This window comes from Canis lupus, chromosome 27 (assembly GCF_003254725.2).
Source record: "Canis lupus dingo isolate Sandy chromosome 27, ASM325472v2, whole genome shotgun sequence".
In the NCBI taxonomy this organism is placed as follows: domain Eukaryota; kingdom Metazoa; phylum Chordata; class Mammalia; order Carnivora; family Canidae; genus Canis; species Canis lupus.
The window spans coordinates 9,570,042-9,586,665 of NC_064269.1; the positions used below are offsets into that span (position 1 = coordinate 9,570,042).

Below are 16,624 nucleotides of genomic sequence, written 5' to 3' on the forward strand. Positions count from 1 at the left end.
GCCCACTCTCAACAGCCTTTTTGCCATGCCCTGTGGTTCCCCATCATTTTACCTGCTGTGTTACCCTCTGCGGCTAATCCACAGAATCCCTTTCATGTGTTTTCCTTACTTATTGCCTATCTTTCCTTAACTCCTGTAAGCTCCTTGAAAGCGGGGGAAAATATCTCCTGGTTCTGCTTTGTTCATCACTGGGTTCCTAGAACAGTTCCTGGACTTGAATGAATATCGGTAGATATCTGAGTTTATTAATTCATTTAACAGAGATTTGTTGATTAACAAACAAGAGCATCAAATACATCGCATCGGAGTTCTAAGGAACATAAAGTGTATTAGGGAGTATGGAATTTTGTGTATGTATACACTTTACCTTGCTAAGTATAGGGTATCTGTGGGGTTTATTAGTGCCTTCCTAAGACTGATGATCAGATGATTCACCAGAAAGCTGAGCCTGAATTAAATTAAGACTCTTCTTCCTTTGTTACATCCAGGTGCCATACTTCCCTGATGCTATTTGAGGAGACATTCAGGATATGCCTTATAAATACTAGTAGGTGACAGCTGGGGTTCTTTGTCATTTCTTAAATACATTGCCTAGAATTTATCTCAGATATATTATCCAAAATTAAACTCAGTTACATGCCACACAATGAGCTCGTATCCCTGTCAATCCTGCTAGCATCTTACTCTTATTTATTGCTCTTTACTAAACCAAACCTGTTATGTCCATATTTTTTCTTCTACTGCAACATAATGACCTGAATGTGTTATTCCAAGATTATCCCAACAGAGAAATAGAATGAGTTTGTTCCTCTGTATGCATTAGCCTCTGAATTCCTAATATATCAATAGCTAAATCTTCCTCTGTATCAGTAGTAAATGCAGATTTGAGGCAATTTCAACCCAAATGTTTTTTCTGGCATTATTCCTTTCTAGTTGCTTTATCCTATCAGACATCTCCCTGATTAGATTATATTTTCTCTGGTGAATTTATTGATATTTTCCAAGTAGAAACTACTACCCGTGTTTCTAACCTTTTAAAACATTTCTAAGTATTTTTAAAAGTTTAGATAAGCTTTTATTTTTAATTTTGCAAAATCTGTATGTCCTACACACATAATAGAACCAGCCCACCAAAATGAATTCAGATAAAAACCCTATTGAGTAAATAAATAAAATCTTAAAAAAAAAAAAAAAAAAAAAAAAGGCAGCCCTGGTGGCTCAGCGGTTTAGCGCCGCCTTCAGCCCAGGGTGTGATCCTGAAGACCTGGGATCAAGTCCCACGTCAAGCTCCCTGCATGGAGCCTGCTTCTCCCTCTGCCTGTGTCTGTACCTCTCTCTCCATCTGTGTCTCTCATCTTAAAAAAAAATAAAATGGGCAGCCCTGGTGGCTCAGAGGTTTAATGCCGCCTTTAGCCCAGGGTGTGATCCTGGAGACCTGGGATCGAGTCCCACATCGGGCTCCCTGCGTGGGGCCTGCTTCTCCCTCTGCCTGTGTCTCTGCCTCTCTCTCTCTCATGAATAAATAAATAAAATCTTTAAAAAGAAAAAAAAAAAACAACCTTCTGAAATCCAGGGGAAAACAAATCATGTATTTAAAAAGCCTAACATTGGTGAATTCAAATGTACCATATTTACATGAAACCCTAAATTTGCTGCTTTCACATTGCTACATGTGTTCTTTTGTATATGAATCTTATTTTTTTTCTGATACAGATGTAATAGATATCTCCAGTAAAATAAATACAGAGAAGCCCAAAGAGGGAGAAAGGAAATTAAAATCTCCCAGTATCCCATCTCCTAGAGATACTGCTGGTTAATACTTTAGAAATAGTTTTATTCTTTTATCAGTGTATACAATATATGTGTACCTTTTTAAATTAAATTGGAATCATACTGTAATACTGTTTTTTTGACTTTTAAAATTATTAATTTAGTAAAATATTTTCTCCTATACCAACAATACTTTACAACATAATTTATGATGATGGCATAACACTCTATAGAATAAATTCTAATTTATTTAGCCAGTCATGTAGAGTTGAAATTTTGATTTCAAAATGTCAGTCTCAGATAATATGTGGTGCAGGAATTTTTGTAAGCCTCTCTGCGATAATTTCCTTAGGATACGTTTCTAGAAATAGAAGAGAATGATTAGACCTAGGTTCTGTACATTTTTGTTGAGATATTGAGATATATAATATGAAATTGCCCTCTGAGAGTTCATACCAATTTATATTCACCAGCAGTATATGAGAAGGCTGGTTGTCTGAACTTTCATTTGTGCTGATACTTTTTCCCTTTTTTACCTATAAATTTTATAGGTTTGCAAAAATACCAAGATATACCTATCTTGGTATTTTTAAATGTCTTTTATTTACAATATGAACATTGTTCTATTATATGTATATTGCTTTTTGGTTTTCTTTTGTGTGTGTGTGTGAATTGTGTGCTCATAACCCTTAACCCTTTTATTTATTTTGGCTGCTGATATTTTTCTCATTGATTTCTAATAAATTATATGAGTTCTCAAAATCTTTTTCAGGTTGGATAGCATAATTATCAAGTTAAGAATTGTCTGGAAACCCTTGCCTAGATGACAAACTACCAGCCTGTTCTCTCTGCTCACACCCATCCCTTGGGACTCATAAACTGAGCTGTGAGAAAGTGCAACAGTGACCTCACTGATCGATCTTTTCTAGCTTCACAGAAATCTGTGAATTAGGCAAGGCAGGCAATGTTATCTCCATTTCACAGAGGAGAAAATTTTTACTCCAGAAATTAAACTGGTACAAGACCTCACAATTTTTAAACGCCAGGCCCCTGACTAGCTTTTCAGATGGCAAATCCTGGGATCTTTCAGTCTGCCACCTTACTCTGTTTATTATTTCTTTTCTCTCCTTTCCCTCTTCAATATAATTTATTTTTTTCTCCCTTTCCTTCTTCAATATAATTTATTTTTTTCTCCCTATTCTTTTTTTTTAAGAACACATCAGTCCTAAAAGACACATTTTAATCCACATGGTTTTAGGTTGCCTCTCAAGTCATCAGGGGAGATGAGCTTTATATCAGACACTGGGATTACTAGATGTCTTGCAAAAAAAGTGAATCATTTCATTATCCTTCATTTTGTTCAAATCCCTTTTTTATCATGAAGTAATTTTGCTTGAATTTTACAATTGACTTCATCACTTACTTCTGGAAATAGATTGTTTTAATAAATAAGCTGAGGGAAGAGAAATACGATTTAGCTGACAAGGAGGTGTCATCCCTTCACATTGTTCTTGGCTCATGCTTTGGGTGTGTATTCCGTACCCATATTTTCCCCATGAATTTATTTTCCATGTCAGAAGATGATAGTATTGAAGTCACTATTTTTCAGTGTGTGCTTTGTTTTGCTTATTTTGCTCATGGTGATGGCTTTGTGTGGAGCTAGCCATATGTTCCTTCTCAGTTACATCTGGTTCCAAAAGAAGGTAGCTGTGAGAATCCTGAATAGGATCTGATATCTGTGGAGCGTTTTTCCCCCCCTTCATAAAGTAACCATAGTTCTCTCCGACCTTACTACTATTAACTGCTTCAATTTTCAAGTTTTACCATCCTCAGTTCCCTGCTATCACTCCCAACCACATTGGATTCCACATACATTTGATGACTTGGAAATATTTGAAAACCAAAGTGTTCCTGGACAGAAAAGCTTCCACCTTATTGTTTATGCTTTATTGTAGAGTTCCTGCTTTGTAATTCATTTCACTAAATTTGCTCACGTTGTTCCTCAAATATTTCTATGTAAATACTGTGTTAACTATATTATAACAAAATGCAATCTGGAATATCATTCAGTCTGATAATGCTTGTTGCTAGGCAACCATGTTCTGAAAATAGCAACTGAAGCAGTGCACTATCAGCGTAAGATATCTAAACAATGTAGAGAATGTACAAACTGATCAGACATGTACTGATTTTTACAAATTTGGGATTGTTAAAATGTTTTTTTCCCCCAAAGTCAGAGAAAACGTAAGTCCTTAATTTAAGCTCTTAGTAATTCAGGAAGGTGGAATGACTAATTATTTGTAGAGACAGACAGATCAGGGTTAAAATCCCAGCTCTGTTATTTAATTGCTGAATAACAATGAACAAAATATTTACCCCTTCAGCCTTAGTTTTTATCATTATTATTACAATTGGGATGACAGCTTCCACCTTGTGAGGTTGTTGTAAAGATTCAGTGAAAAGTGTTTCATTTAGTCCCTGGCTCATAGTAAGTGTTCAATAAATTACAGCGATGGTGATGATGATGATGATAGCTTGAAAGTTCATGAAAATTGTCTCTTAGTCCTTTCATATTTGTGAAACAATTGGCACATATTTATTGAGCATTTGCTTTGAGTAATATGCATTTTAATCCACATGGTTTTAGGTTGCCTCTCAAGTCATCAGGGGAGATAAGCTTTATATCAAACACTGGGACTGTACAAATAAGTCTTTGACCCCGAAGAATTTCCAGCTTCCTTTTGGAAATGTATACTAGGGAAAAGATAGTGACTGCCAGGCATATCCAGCTGCCCTCAGCTAGCATAAAAGGTTAATGTGTTGGAGGGAGTGAAAAAGAGGCATCAGGATTGTAGCATAGTGAGGAAAGAAGATGGTGGCATAGGTAAGAATGAAGGATAGGATGGGGCCAAATCATGCAATCTTAAACCAAGGAAAATGCTTGGATTTTAGTCTAGATATCATAGACTCTGAAGTATTTTAAGCAAAGGAAAGGCTCGATCGGATTTATATTTTAAAGATATGCCTGTAAAAACTGGAAAATGGTTTGGTTGGAGGGCGAAAGTGGAATTGGAAGGGCCAGTTAGGAGACTCTTCTAGGCAGTTAATAATGATGGTCCTGACCGGGGTAATAGCCCTGGAAATGGAGAAAAGTGGACAGATTGATACTTTGAAGGAGAATCATCAGGACTTGTGATTTATGGGTTGTACAGAACGAGGGGAAGGGAGGAGTCAAACATGACTCATTTCTAGATTGAGCATTCTGAGTACATAGTGACTGTGAAGAATAAGTAAGATGTCAAGATTAACAAGGAAAGGAACTCAAGGCCTTATTAGGAAATAGCAAGTGGTCCAGTTCAACTTAGGATGATTTATGTGTGTGTCAGGAATGGGATGTGATGGAGTGGCTGAAACAAAGCTGCAAAAGGATTAGTTTGCACAGGTTCATGAATGTCAAGCAAATATATGCAGTTGTGTGGTTTATCCTTTTGTTATTATTTACAATCATATCTGCTATGTGTAGACTTTCTCTTCTACTTTCCCCTCTAGGCAGGCCTAATCCTCAAGGAGGCTTAAATCTTCATCTCTCTTTTGCCATCTGTCTCTCCCTCACCCCAAACTAATAGAATAATCTAATTTATTAGTAAATTTATCAATTTCATCTGTATTTTTTTCTCTATGTGTCTCCATGTCCCATGTACCACTGTAATCAAGGACCCCATCCTTTAATGACCTCTTTACTTCCATACTTGCCCTGTTCCAACCCATTCTCCCCACTGCACAGTGATTTTTTTTTAAATCTCTAGTACCTTTTGGTGACTTCCCATTGATCTTAAGGTAAAAAATAGGTCATCTCTTAATGTGTCCTAAAGGGTGCTGTACAATCTGACTTCTGCCTACCTTTCCAGCCCTTTCTCATGTCAATCCCTCTGTCTCATATCTCTTTAGACACCCAGCTTTTCTTCAGGCCTCAAACTCATGAGGTTCTTGCCAACATTTGAGCCTTTGCCCATCCTATTCTTTCTGCTTGCAACAATTCTTTCTGTTTTTGCTGGACTGATTGTAACTCATTCTTCAGATCTTTAAGGGTTATCTGGGACCAGCTAATTTAATATTGGTCTACTGTGTCATTCTCAAAACATCCAAAACTTTTTCTTTTATAACACTCACTGTGGCTTGTCTGTCCATCTGTTTAATTCCTTTTTCCTTCATTGTAAGCATCACAAGTGCAGAAAACATGTCTGTGTTTTCATCATTGTATATCCAGTGTCCAGTCATGTCTGGTATACAATAGGTGGTCAATAAACAATTGTTGGGTAAACAGAAGGGTTAAAGCCAAATGACAAGTGGTATAAATCATCACTCTAATAATAATTACTTTTATAAGTGCTTTACAGTTTTCAGGGTGTTTCACATACATTTTCTTATTTAAAGTAGCTCTTTAAGTTGTATAAGAAGGAATTGGATCAGTGTCAATTATATTAGGATATATAATCAATTAATAGACTTATTTTAAGGCAGAGCTTTTCAGCTGGCAACCTCTTACTATACCCAAATGTGTTCTCCCTTAGGGTAAGGAATTTTACAGGGGTAGTATGAGTGTGGAAAGGAAGGTAGCAATTTTCCCTATGTAGTAGAAGTATGTTTAGCCAACCAAAACTTAACCAACCCACCAAATAAGCTAATATTTCTCAAAAAGAAAATGTTTCACATAAAAAAAAGTAAGTTGAAAATGTAGGAAAAACTTGGTTGAGGCAAGCCATGTGTTATCAAATTAGGGGTAGGCAAGAAAGCTATAAAACATTGGGAAAAATCATAGAAATCTACAATTCTACAGATTGTTCTGCAGGTGCCTTTAATTTTTCGTTCCATTTTAAATAAATTAATGCTGGAACTCCTACAGAATACATAATTGGTATGACATCTGAAAGGAACACTTTAAGAAACTCAAAGCAAAAGACTTGGCTTCCATTCGAGACTGACAAGTAAATATTCATTTATATATTTTAACTTAAAAGTATTTAAGATATATATGTATTACCTTTTGTGACTTCTCTCTTCTCTTGACTGACTTCTAGTCACCCGGAGTAAAATAGTTCCTGTGGATTTGGCATTTTATAGGATGGAGAGGACCTCGCTCTAGCTAACTAATGGTAAAATATGTAAAGAACATGGTTTACTACTTGGCTTCACCAGCACTTCTTTACCACTTACCTCTTCTAACCTGGCTTCTTTCTCTCTTCTCCTGAATCTGCTCCCATGGAAATCATCAGTGACCTCCTAAATGCCTACTTTAAATCCCTTTGCTCTGGGCACCTAGGTGGCTCAGTGGTTGAGTCCCTGCCTTTGATCCCGGGGTCCTGGGATCAAGTCCCACATCACGCTACCCACAGAGACCCTGCTTCTCCCTCTGCCTATGTCTCTGCCTCTCTCTCTCTCTTTCATGAATAAATAAATACAATCTTTTTTAAAATAATAAATCCCTTTGCTTATATCTTTTTGGCATTTTATACCACTGCCCTCGCCTCTTGACCTGTAACAACCAGACCACTGTAGGTTTTATTTTGTCTATCTGCATGTTCCTCCCCCTACTTCTTTATGGTGTCATATTTTTTCTTCCTATTTTCTTATCCTATTTCCTTTTCTTCCTATTTTTTTAATACACACAATTTTCACTGCTAGCCTCTTCTATTAGTGTAGTCAAGAAGACTATTTCTCTCTCTGGCCTAGTTACAACATTCTCCTTTGGTACAAAAACTGGAGGGATAATTGAATTATAGTTACAGCAAAAAGAATTAATGAGATGATTATAAGGAGACTGGAATACTGGTGTATTTTGGTCAGTGTGCTCTTTCCCTAGATAATGAAGGAGGAAGATAGCAAATTCCACTGCCTTCAATTTCTCTTTTCCAGGCTTAGTGCACATATTATTTTGTCTCCCTTTATTTTTTTCCAAAGGCTTCTACTTATATGTTTATTAACACTTTTTTTAAAGTTTTTGTTTGATTCCAATTAGTTAACACACAGTATATTCGTTTCAGGTGTACAATATAGTCATTCAACACTTCCATATAGCCCCCCATGCTCATCACAGCAAGCGCACCCCTAATGCCCATTACCTATTTCACCCACCCCACCCCCTCATCCACCTCCCCTCTGGTAACCATCAGTTTGATTCTATAGTTAGGAGTCTGTTTCTTGGTTTGCTTCTCTCTCTCTCTCTCTCTCCTTGGCTCATTTGTTTTGAAACAAGTGTTGGCTGGGATATGGAGAAAGAGGAACCTTCTTGCACTAAGGGAATGAACATTGGTGGGAATGCAAACTGTGCAGCCACTTTCTTCTCCCTTTAAATGTGTTAATGCCACTAGTTAAATGTCAGTTCTCTTCATCACTTTGGGTTTTTTTGGCTTTTTCAGTGAAAGTGTTGATAATATTAAAAAATAATTCCTCCAATGTGTCAAGCATAGTTCTAGATATTTTACACATATTATTTAATCTTCAAAATAATATAATACATTTGGTGTTATGAGCTCCATTGCATAAGTGATGAACATGAAGCATTGGAATATTCAGTAGTTTGCCTAAAATCACACTACTAATAAATACTGATGCCCATGTCTGCTGTTTTGAAAGCCATGTTTTTTCAATGAATGCATTTAAATCTGTAAATTTCTATCTAATCTTTATTTTAATATTCTATGTCATTAGTTCTAAGTATTTCATAATTTCCATTGGGATTCTTTCTTAAACCAAGGGATATTCAAGTGTGTTTTCCCATAATGTGTGAAAATTTTGCTTTTAATTACTTTATTAATTTGCTTAGTAGCTTTTATAGATATCTTTTTTTTTTAGATATCTATTTTCATTTTCAAAAGATACAGGTCCTATTCTCAAAGAGGTTTGTTTGAAAGTTTTTATAACAAATAAGAGTAATCAAAAGAAGCTAATATGATATTTCCTAGGAGTTATGAGGATAAGGAATTTAATGGGGATTGTCTCAGAAACATTTTTGTTAAAGTGATGAAATATGAGTTAGGTATTTCAAGAAGGATATAATTTGGGTCAATTGGGTGAAGAAAGGGGATTTTAGGCAAGGAGGCTAATACAAAAGAAGTTATCATGGAATAAATACTGTGTTTCTGGATCATTGACTGAAGCCAATCTTATTTTGCCCCTTGAAACACAGGACATGTCTAATCTCGGTTCCATTCAACGTTACTCAAAAAACAATGTTCATAAGACTACTAAATCTGTGGGAGTATCCTTTTTATAAAAATCACTCTTTCCTCACTTATTATTCCGAATAAGTCTCTTCATTATGACTCTTCTGTTGATGTGTGTTAGTTAAATCTCATCCGTAAAGTGGAATGCTTATAATAGGACATGCCCCTGACTTTAAAGGGTGGTCCCAGAGTGAAACTCATAAGAAATACCGATTATATGATCTTGAATATTGGAATAGTGCCTTTGGGTAACCAAATCCGCAGTGTAGCCATATGACTGGGACAGTTAAGGGGTGGTATATTTACTTTTCATAAGATACAACATTTTGAATGAAGAAGATAATTAGATTGATTAGGTCTTATTTTAGTGTTTAAAAGTTCACACGTAGAATTCCACAGATCTGACTTTGAATCCTAGCTCCCCCAGTTCAAAGGTATAGCCTTAGATGAATTCCTGTACACCTCACTTGCCTCATACCAATACCTATTTCATAGGATTGTTGTGAAGATCAAATCAAAGAACAAGGTAAATCACATGTTATAGTACTTCATATGTTGTAGAAGTTCAACAGGTAGTAGCTAAACATAAGCTTGATTATAAACGCCAGCAAAAGATGAGGCATTTTCCTGTTCATACCAACTCTACTTGATTATAACAATATAAATTATATATACCCCAAATAGTAAAATGTTAAATATGCAAAATATGCATATAAATATTGCTGCTGTATGGATAATGAACCAACCTCAACATAATTAATGTGGCTATTAGTAACATAGGATCACATATTTGTGCTTCATTATTTATTATAACATGTAACCAGTAAGCCTGTCTTTTTAAAAGATACTTTTTTCGTCAAGTCAGTTCTATTTATGGGAATCTTTTCAGAAGGACAAAGGCAGATTAGAAAAGAAATTTCTATTTTTTTAACATTCGTCATGAATGTAAATTTGTACCATTTAACTATTCTCAGTGTAAAATCTTGTCATGTGTATAAAAATAAAAAAAAAAAGATCCCAAATTAAAAAGAAAAAGAAAGAAATTTCCAAAGGAAACCGATATTCTAAAACCTTCATGTACTTCTAGATCTAGGTTAGGAAGTAACAGTTGCAGTGGAGTTGAAAATATATGAGAGTATTGGCAAATAGAAGATAATGCAAGCCAGTCTGTTTGGTTGCTGGCGATGTCTGGGGGAAAAGATTTGCTAATAAATATTTTCTGTCTGCATTTTTATTCAATTACCATAATATTCATAAAAATGAACGAGGAAAATAACCTTTTAACCCAGAAGTGCCAGAGTTTCCGTGTATTATTTCATTGGATGTGCCCAATCCATCTCTGAAATGCTGAGTCTGTCCATAAAGACCTTGTAGTAATGTATGTGACTACAAAGGTGACATCTGTACATTTCCAGGCCAACTTGCCTCTGGCATCTTTGTGATGCCCTTACCTCTAGTTCATTACTGCAAGAACAACACAACCCTGTGCCCTTCTCTGAAACACAGTACATTCTGTAACTTCATATTTTAATCCTCTAAAAATCAATCTGGTTTCAGCTAATTCTCTTGACTGGATAATCCCATTAATAGGAAGCATATCTTCAATAAACTTGTTTTTCTAATTCTTCTGAAGTGATTTCCAAGTGATTTTTAAAAAGATACACTAAACTGCGCTGATCCAGTATTTTGCCTTTACAGTGGACTCTGTTAATAGGCTGAAATTGAAATTATACCCTTTCACACTTCAGTTTGAAAGTTATAATTTAGCCTATTTTTATAGAAATAATTCTCACTCTTAAGTAAAATTAATACAGTAGAATGAAATTATATTATTGGACTCTTTTTTTCATCCAAATTTAGATACTCTAAAATATCATGTCTCCTGAAATAAAACTGCATTCAAATAAAAACCTGATATTATGCAGTTATTCTACATTGACTGGAGAAGCTGTTATCCCTCAACTGCATATTTACTAGTCTCCAGACCTAGAAAATTTTCAAATTTAAAATTATGAAGTGTGATAAAAGGCATAGAGAGGGGGAAAAGGACACATTAATCTAGTTCATATCTCTTAAAAACCTGCTCTGGGCTGGACACAGTGCTCGTCAAACAATTCTCGATGGACTTTGCTATGTAGGGGGGTAGACGACTAGTAAACAAATAACTGGATGAGTGTTATTAAATGCTATTTGCTACGAAGTTATGTTATGGATACCAGCACTGAGGACCTACTTAGATTATGTGATCAGATAAGGCCTCACTGGGCTCTTGAAGGAGGAAAAGCCTGCAGAAGAATATTGCATATAGAAATTAGTCCAAATAGGTAGACAAATTAGCAGTTCCAAACACCTTGAGACAAAATACTGACCAATAACTGAGGGCAGTTCTCAGGTTGGGAGAGTTATATAGGGTACAATGGGATTGGAAATTGGAATAATGGATTTAGCACTTCAATCTCGGCTTGCATGAGACTGAATTTTGCCCTTGATTGTGCCATACAGGAGGAAGTAACTGAATGGTTTACCACTGTCTACCTTATGGGTGGGTATGCTACAATTAGTTAGAAACCACTGGGTAACAGGAAAGTCTAAAATATTCAGAAAGGATTTACTGATTTACCATGGCTTTCACTTGCAAAAGTAATCATCCTATATTAATTGCTTCATTAACTAGCATTGCATGTTGGTATATATTAAAATGTAAAATTTTCTCCTCTTAGTACATTACTCTGTATACAGAGAGATATATATCCTTATCTTGACTCATCATTCTTGATATTCCTCTAGTGCTTCCATCTTGAGGTGTGGATGGCACTTACCTCCTCTAATTTTGTTACAAAGAAAGGGAATATTAAATTGAAAAGGTACGATGGGTCCGATTCTTTTGTGTCGCTATGGAATAGAGATCACTCTTTCAAGTTACTATGTGCTTGAATTGCATATCAGCCCTCTTTTCACCACTGAGCACATTCAACATTGATTATCAGGCACACGTCCTTTGCTTTTGACCTCCTCACCCATTTATTCTTTGGTTTTTGCTGATGGTGCCAGACCTTGGTAGAACATGTGAAGCCAATAAGAACATGATTAGTTCCATTTAATGATAATCGGCCTTCTGGTGTGGTTTCCAGGAATATATTGCATCATTAAAGCAGGAACCACTTATTTGCAAAATCAAAATCATCTAGTTGCTAATGTACTTCTGTTAACATGTTGGTGTTATCCATAGGGAGAAAAGAGTGTGTTCCTTACTATGCTTGTGAAAAGAATTTGTGCTACTTTCTCCTAAGTGGGATTCTTTTTAATACTAAATTTAAGGTATTCAATCCACTAATCCCAGTCTTAGAATGGGAATTTGGTAATTGCAGTCTTTTTTGAAGAAAAGTAAAATAAGTTATATCTGTAGACCAGTGTGTCCCTCTGCATTTTTATTTTTTGACAGCCTACCTGTAATTGGTATAGGATTTTGGCTGGCAGCCAAACTTAGAACAGTCAAATACTACAATTGTTTGTGTCTGTAAGTATTAAGTGCCTTTAGAGTCGAAATGAAATAAGTAACAAGTTTGTAGAGCAGACTGCTGTAGACCAGGATTTTGGCCAATGCTTTGTTTATTCATTTCTGACTCTTTTGGTGTATCTGTATTTCTGTGAAGTATTTTGTGTGTCTTTGTAACCAGTGAGAACGGATTCTTGATTTAAAGCAAAACTTTGTTAAAATGATTCACATTTTCGTGCAAAAAAATTAGATGAAAGCAGAATGCATACAAAGTACCTGAATTACGCTAAGTAATCAGGGTCTGCTTAGATTTGGGCTTTAATTTTTATATATTTATTTAGCAAAATATTGCCCAAAATATGTAGGAAGAGATTTGGATTGGATTGACAAGAAAAGCAGTTCTGAATTTCATAACGCATTCACCAGGGAAACTGTATTGTCAGCAGCAGTAATTACAGTAGGTAATTGTGTCATTTACCCTGTTACAGACCACTGAGTGTGAGGAGCATGGGACACACCAGCTGTCACACCCTGTTAGCTTTCACGTTCTGGGATTTGCAAAATCACACTAGGACTTACTCTTGGTGAATGGGAGGAAAACAAAAATAAACTGAGATTAAAAACTCTTACAGCTTTTACAGACAGACTTTTCTGGAAAACATAAAGTGTTAGTTTCTGACAAGTTGGAAGTCAGCATGGGCATTCCTTTCTTTCATGTTTCTTTCTTATAATCAAAAGCTATTGGGCCAGAAGTAAGTATAACTGAGATCCAGTTCTGCTGCTGATTAACTGTGACCTTGGATGACTCATTTAATCTTGAGCCTTGGTTTCTTCATGTGGTCAATAAAATATTTGCGAAGGATGCAACCTCTATGGTTCACTTTCCCTTTTTAATTCCACTGGGAGTAAATTCTCTTTTAGGTGCCTCAGTTAACACTGGTGAACAAACTGGGGTCTATGCCCCCGTGAAACTTATATTCTAATGGGGAAGATAGACTGTAAATACATAAGCAGACAATTTCACACATAGTGTTGTGAAGAAGGAGTCCAGGTCAGAAAGGAATGTGAGACAGAAGCCTCTCTAAGGAGGAACCCCCCACCCCCCTCAGAGCTGAGGCCTACAATAAATTAGCTAGGGAGCCAGGAAAACAGGTAGGTTAGTAGCATCTCAAGAGGAGGGACAGCAAGGTGTGTTGTCTGTTCAAGGGACAGACAGAGGCCAATGTGGCGGGGAGGGAGAGAGAGGTAGCAGATGGCTTCCCCAGGGCAAACTATGGCCAAAGCAAAGGCTTTAAATTGTGTTCAAAATATGAAGAGAATCCGGGAAGGGTTGAGAGCAAAAGGGATGTCATCATCATTTTAAGTTTTGAAAGAATCATTCTGCCTGCTGTATGAAATAAGGCTAGAGGTGGATATTTTTGCATTTTAACAGAGTACGCTCCAATATATTGGTATTTGTGTGGCCACTTAAAAATACCATGCAATTTCAAACTTCTAGGGAAAATACTTTGTAGGGATATTAGAGAAGATTAATGATTATGATTGAGGTTCTTCTAATATCATTTCTTCTTTCTTAAAAATTGCTTGAGTTCCACTTTACCTTAGATAACAGAGGGTTGGCGGGAAAAATCTCAAGGAAGGAAAAAGTGCTAAGAGTAACTTCATTTGTGCTGGCAAACTGGAGTTTTTCTACTCCATTCAGGAAAGATTTTGAGATATGATAACATGTTGCTAGATTAGATTAAATATGGAATAATGAAAACTTTTCCAGGGATTTTTCTCTAGAATTGTTCAATGGGGACAGAGAGAGGAGAATTTAGGAATATAAATCCAATTAGACCTGAAGAAAGCCTTTTGTTACAAGTATTTGGTATTCAGGCCAGGAGCTTCTTATAACATTCTAGATGGAATTTTCTCTTCTGTTGGTGTATCATGCCAAACTGATTCATTTTTTATGCCTGAAAACATTCAATCAACGAACATGGAAGGAGCATTAATTTCCAGTCAAGCACTGCCAAGCGCTCAGGGTATAGCAGGGGTACGTGCAGAAAGCTTGATGGTAATAATATGTCTGACTTCAGAGCTGAGCTCCATATATCTCTGACTTTTGAAGCTGGATTTGCACTTCAAATATACACACTGCCTTTACTTGAGGGTAAAGGATGTGTAGGGATGGCTAGGAAGTTGATTGGTGTCCATATAGCAGGGCTAATTCTAACTATTCTTTGTTATGTCAGTTGGGCACTAAAAACAAAACCCATCTTCCTTGTCATCAAGGGGATCTCAACCTAGAAGCAAAGAGTGGTAACTAAATAGACAACTGCAATCCTGGGTATTCAGTGCTATGATAGAGGGAAGCACAGGTTAGGCAAAGGTGCTGGGCCACTAAAGCAATTAGGTAGTACCAAAGGAAATGGGAATTTAAAGAAATAGGGCAAATCAATCTCTGTGCTTCTATTTTTCTGTCCTGAAAAAAAAAATATATATGTATATATATGTGTGTGTGTGTCTCATCAGTATTTATTTTTTTCCTAACATTGTTAGTTAGAAATATATATATCTGAATGATTTACATCTTCTCTTTTAGAGAATTCTGTTTCTCAAAGGTTTCCAATCACAATCCAATCATTTTGTTTTTCATAGCTCTGTGACTTTTAAGAATAGTCATGTCCAACTTTCAAAATGATAATTTTGAGTGAGTGTCTTAGTCTGCTGCAACTATAAACAAAATACCATGGACTGGGTGGCTTAAACAACAAACATTTGTTTCTCATAGTTCTGGAGGCTGGGAAGTCCAAGATGAAGATGGTGGCAAGTTTCTTGTTTGGGGACAGCTCACTTCCTGGTTCATAGATGACTGTCTTCTCCTTGTGTCCTCACATGGTGGAAGAGATGAGGGATCCCTCTAGGGCCTCTTTTGTAAAGGCGTTAATCTCATTCCTGAAGTTTCCACCCCTCCTGTCTAATCATCTCCCAAAGGGTCTACCCCCCTAATACCACCATGCTGGGGGTTTGGCTTCAACATATGAACTTTGGGAAGACACAAATATCGGGCCCATATTTAGTTTATCATTTTGTCTTGGAGTCTACTGGGGTGAGGATGGAGCATGCAGACACCAGATTAGAAGACAGAGAAGCAGAACCGGTCAACAGAGAAGTAGGTCCTACTCAACTCGGTCGATCTGCCACAGAGCCCCAGGATGCTACTCACACCAGCAGCCATTCCTTGGTGACTGCAAATATATCCATTTTGCCCCTTGCCTCCCTCCTTTGTCCCACTTTATCTTACAGGAACATTCTGAATGAGTGAATGGATTCTTATCATTTGTGGGAAGACACGTGCAACATGTTTAAATAACACTAAAAGCAGGAGCCTTTAAATATATTTCCGTGCCAGTTGTACTCCATCCAGGCCCCCAGAGAAGGGAGGAGAGGAAAGAAGGCAGAGATGAGGGAGGTGCTGGGTATAATTAGAGGAGGGAAGAATGAGAGCAGTGAATACAAAGAGCAAATGTTTTCCCCAGAGCGGGACATTGCTGATTGTAATTAAAATATACACTTGCAGTCAGGGAGAAGATTACAAGTTATAATTTTTTAAAACTTTTAATTGCTACTGTGAAGAATAAAAGAAAGCAGGATGAGTCTATTGGAGAGGAGGGTAAGTAAAGCTTGCAGTTTGGAAGCAAGGGCAGGAAGCCGAGATGTCAGAAGATGTGTCATAGAAAGAGAAGGGAGAATGAGGACAGGTGAGATCAGGATTCTTCCTCACTTGCCACTCTGATGTCTCTTGAGCAACATCTTCCGGTCTTGAGGTCAAATTTCTCTTCATATCCAGCCAGCAATCCGATAGGGATCTCAGAGGCCAAAGGCTAAAGGACAAATAATGAGCGTAAGAAGGGAAGAACTGTTGGCTTGTTGAATTGGGGTGCACGCTACCCTGGAAGGTGAATGATGACGGGTTGGTGGATGAAAATCTTCCTCCAATTCCTCTGAACACTTTCAGTGATTCCTGGGACGAGAGCCCCCATGGTGAGAAACAGTGAGAAAAGAATTACTGCATTTGAAGGGAACTCATCAAGTAAAAGTGAGTGATTCAAAATGAGGTTTAGAGTAAAAGCCATTTCAAATTCTTGGA

General features: G+C 36.7%; 1 protein-coding gene and 1 long non-coding RNA gene across 4 annotated transcripts in view; both read left to right on the forward strand.

The window, feature by feature from the left end:
- NELL2 (neural EGFL like 2) overlaps window positions 1-16,624 on the forward strand; it is a 381,417-nt gene that overhangs the window by 253,320 nt on the left and 111,473 nt on the right. The gene's annotated exons all lie outside the window — the stretch shown is intronic.
- LOC112678212 (uncharacterized) lies at window positions 3,885-9,060 on the forward strand. The gene is made up of 3 exons (XR_003147432.2): window positions 3,885-4,014; window positions 6,849-6,923; window positions 8,957-9,060. It is a non-coding gene; the product is annotated as an uncharacterized LOC112678212 (long non-coding RNA).